This window comes from Fringilla coelebs (assembly GCF_963513975.1).
Source record: "Fringilla coelebs genome assembly, chromosome: 3".
NCBI classification, from domain to species: domain Eukaryota; kingdom Metazoa; phylum Chordata; class Aves; order Passeriformes; family Fringillidae; genus Fringilla; species Fringilla coelebs.
In genome coordinates, this window is record NC_140030.1 from 64,737,657 (window position 1) to 64,742,648 (window position 4,992).

The window sequence follows — 4,992 nt, forward strand, 5'->3', positions numbered from 1 at the left end:
TACAAACAAATGTTTATGTAGGCTACGTGGTGCAGCTTTAGTGACTATGGCAGTAAGGGATGTGAGAGGATGGTTGGCATTGGTTTACAGTAATGGAAGTAACAGTTCTAACCGGGAATTCCAGGCAGCAGTAACTTGAGATATCTTTAAGGATGACAAAATGAAGCTGTGATATTATTATTACCTGTTGCAAAATGTCAACAGAACTGCTGAACTCCATAGGAAGACAAGGGTTCTCTCCAGCTTCTGGGCTTCCTCCCCAGCTTGGTAACTTCTGTGAAACTTTTGCATTAGAATTTGAGTACCTAGAGCAGAGATGCTGAGGTACCATGCATGAATCTCCAAGGAAAAATCATCTTTGACCTGAGTCTAAACAGAAGTGGAGTGACTCAACTCTTAAAACTTTTGGAATCAGACAAATATCTTAATGAATTTAACTGAAAGTTTTCCCCAGAGTGTCAAGACTGTTCATGGAGTGAAAAAATGTCACCTGCAAGGTGCAACAGCTTTCAACATTCAAGCTCCAAACACAAGGTCCCAACTGAACAGGTTTCTTGAAGATTTTGTGAAGGTTAGAAGCTCTCAAAGTAGCTTTTATTTTCAAAGTTACAATGATTCAGTCATGGATATTATCTGAAGTCACCACATGAGATAGTATTTTTTCTTTGCTTTAAACTCTCTCAAAAGACAACTATAAATTAAATTAAATTAAACAATTTCCATATATTAAATTGTTTCCAAATAATTTCCAAAGAGTACTTTGAAAATCACTGCCACAGCAACTGCAAGTCACAGGTCACAGGATGGTGTGCAGCATTCGAAAAAGGGGATACTAGTCATTTTGGTAATCTCCATGTAATAAGCATTAATGTATATACAAAGTGCATTTCTACCAAGATATGGAACATTTGCATCTTCAGTCAGCGTTGTTTTGTATTTTTCATTCTTGCATTTTGAGTAACTGGTAGGTGTCATAACATCACAGTTACACTTGCTTTTCTCAAGTGTGCATAAAGCCACTCTTCTTTTGTTGCTCGGCAAAACTTGTGGCATCAGGGAAGTTAACTTCCACGAGGGTGCTGGCAGAGAAACTGTTTTCACAGTCTTGAATAACAGAAAGATATACAGGTGAGGTGGGTTAGACAGATCAGACCTGAGACCATTTCAGTGCCCCAAACCAAATGAAGAATTTCCTATTTGAATTATGATCAATATAATTTTAAGTGTCAATTTTAATCTTAACTATTACCACCAAACAGTACCAGTGCTGTCATTCAAATCTCTGTTGTTCCAGCTCCTGAAGCACTGTGCTGGCTCATGGTCATACCACATGCTTTTTTGAGGACCACCAGTTCCTTCCATTTCTAAGGCAGGAAGGAAGGTGGCTATTACAAAAAGAGATTGAACGTAAATAAGATTGTTTTCTCAGGGTAGTTTATTGAGGACTATTATTGTGTTACACTGTTACCCACACTGCTGCTCTAAGAATAACAAAAGTAAAAGTGAAAGAAAACCTAGAAAAGAAGTTTGAAAAATCTGGGGATTTCCAGACCCCAGGGATGACAAATAATATGCTTGGTTTAAGTATAAGCAAATAATAAGTATGAAGAAAGCTTGAATAGGCTGGGTCGATACCACATCTTCCTGTAATGAAAAGAAGAGGCCAAATTTAGTACTAACCAAATAGTTCATTCTCCCAGAGTAGTGTAGGAGATGGATGACCTCACGTGGATCTCGTGGCGATCTGCCTAAAAACCTGCCAAAATAATGATACAAAAAAGAACAATATCTCTGGTTACAATGAAAAGAAATTGACATAATCATGAGTTTCTAATTCAGAACATAAGCTAACCTGCAATTCACTGCAACTGCAAAATAGTGAGTAGGTTATTCCTTTGTGCTGCCTTGTTTTTCCTGCCACTGTTTAGTAAGAGGTGATAGTTGATCATATTCACCAATTTTATCCAGTTTGATCCTTATTCGATCTAGATCAAATTTTGATGCATCCATCTTTCATATCTGTATGTTGTTCTGAAAAACAAATCGGTAACTTTAACAGCACAGTGATTTGGGGCAGACTGTTATAAGTATCTGATTTTGGTGGTATCACTAAAAAACTCAAATGCTACTTCATTTGTATCTCTTGGGGGAAGAGGAAACAGGTTGGTCGTCATTTTTATTAATGCAAAAATGGAGCTTTCAGGTACAACATTGCATCAGAAATGCAATTTTCTTGTTTCCTCTTACCTACATCAGGTTTTCTTTGGTATTATGTTTGGGGCATAATGTAATTATGTTCACAGAGTTGATGTAGGATTTTAATTACAGACAAGAAGAATAACTTCATGGCAAGCCAACAAACTTCATTACATTTTTAATTAAACTTTTGATGTCTCTGCAACACTTCGTGTGTCTGGAGTCAGTGCTGCTGACTTCCCTCCTCCACTGTGAAGGGAAATCAGCTTCTGGTTAGGACTATGGATGAGACAACCCAGGAGAAGAGGCACAAAAATCACCTGAAGACTGAGTTTTAGCTCAGAGAATTCCTCACTTTTCCCACTAACATCATATGTAAGTTGGGATGAATAGGATAAAGTAGTTTTTTTTCCTGAAAGAAAACACTAAGGCACAGTGAGGTGAGTTCACCACCCGATGGGATGAGGATATGGAGTCTGAATTGGATGGCAGCATCCCATAGGATGCGCGCCCAGGTCAGACAGACTTAACTACAACACTCGGTTTTCTTTACTTCTAAGTATGAGCAGCCGCACAATGATTTACAGCCCTCAGATTTATGCACTCTAATTTCTCGCACTTTGTTAATTTGTCTCGTGTTCCCGAACGTCCTGGGCTCTGCCGCGCTTAAGCGGCTCATTTTTCTCTACCTCAGTCACAGCCGGGTGACAGCCGCGGTGGCGAAGCGACAGCGGCAGGCGGTGATGGATGGCAGGGAAGAGATGCGAGAGGAGAAGGCCAGGGGAGGGCTCCCGGGCTGGGGAGGCGGGGGGGCTCTGCTCCGCATCCCCCGCTCCTGAGCGCGGTGCAGCGGGGACGCGGCGCTTGCGGCGGGGCCGGGAGCGAGCCCGTGCCGCCGATAGATGGCACTGCCCGGCCGGGCTGCCAGCGCCGCGCCGCCGCGGGCACCGGGATGCTGCTGGAGCCGGCGGCTCGGCCGGGCTCGGCTCTGCCCGCTCGGGCTTCATGGAGGCAGCGTTAGTAAAACAAACCGGCCAAGCTCCCTCGTCCCCGCCGCACCCACCAAGGGGCTGGTTTCGTCCCCGCGGCAGCCTGGGGCTCTCCCCGCCGCCGCCGTAAGACCGCAGAGCCCGCTTTGCGAGCGCCTCCTGCGCTCCTGATCCGCTGGGAAGGGGGGAGCATCCGGGGGGTCCCAAAGGCTGCTCCAGGATTTGTGGGTGTCCTCGGGCATCTGGGCACAGGAGCGGGGCAGCTGAGGGAGTGCGGGGACTTGGGAGCTCTTAACGGCCCTTCCGATTCCATGGGGCATCCTTAGCCCATCCGAGAGCGCCTGTCCCTGGCCCGAAATGACCCCAGATACCAAAAATGGGTAGAGTATCTGGAAAGTGCCCGCATTTATTGTTATTTTAAAAGAGCTTTGAAAAATACCAGTTCAAAAAGCCTGGAAGAGTGGAACAGATATTTGGGATTGCCAAAGAAACTACAAAGTATATAAAAGAATCAAGGATTTTTAACCTTCATTAGCACAGTATACTACATCCACTTCACATGGCTGTGGACCTTTTCCACACCTCGTTACCGTTGCACCCACCATTGCAAATAGTTGTTTGGCCATGTTGCCCATAGCCAAAATTGTCCTTTTTTAAAATGGATGTATTCCCTAAACCTCACTTCTCCTATCATTAATATTGGCAGGAACAGCATGATGAGGTAATTTTTATGGAATACAGTTCAGACAAATTGAATTTGGAAAAAGCATCCTGCTAAGATGGTGACTGATAAAATCATATTAATAAATAATACAGCATGGACCCGATTCCAGTCTATATACACTCATTCATAGATGTTATTAATTGACAAATACATTAATGCCCTTCAACAAATCATTTGTGCCAGGGATTAAATCCATCCAGTACTATTAACATTGCTTATTTTGCAGCAGAACCTTGGAGACCTTGTCAGAGATGGCACTCATTTTGCTAGGTGCTGTATGAATACAAAAAAAAGGTGACACTGTTCTACAGTAAGAAAACTTGCAGATTGGAAATCGCTTGAAGGCAGACTCAGAGAAATCCAAATGTGCTTGAAATCCCAAATGCACAGTTAGCAACTAGGTTTGGCCTCTCCTTCATTAGAAAATGCTCTGGCAGCCCCAGACCTGCTCCAAGTCACAGCAGTAGGCAGGGGGGAGTTAGGAGGGGTCCCAGCCCTGGCTGGGGAAAGCCACCTTTGCAGGAGGATTGTTAGTGAGCTGAGCAGGAGCAGATTGCATTTGTCATGTGCTGGGATTTAGTTTCCACAGGCAGTCTGGTGGGGGTTTTCAGCATTGCTCCACAATGTAATTTGTGGTGTATTCCATGTTCTATTCCATCAGCAGGGCTGAAATCAGGTTAGCCTTGCTTCTTGATGTTGCAAAATCTAAAGGTGGTTTTGTAGACAGAGGGGAGTACTTCCTAACAACTTACACCATTCTTCTCAGGACTGGCCAGCAAGGTTGTGAGGCTTTGTGTGAGGATTTTCTTGTAACAGTTCTTCACTGCAGTTCTTTTGAAATCAGCAATTAGAGATATTCCCTTGTAAGGGGGAGGTAGGATTTTTTTTGCAAAGTTTCATCACGTTGTACTGTAACAAACCCTCCTAGATGATGGTAATAGGAAGTGCTTCTTATACAGTAATCATCCCAGGGTACAGCTGGCAGGAGTGTGCGGTGGTGAGGGCTCTGGCAAGGAATTCACTGCAGTTCATTGCAGATTAGAGCAACAGGAAAATTAGTGACGTTGCAGCACAAGAGAAAGA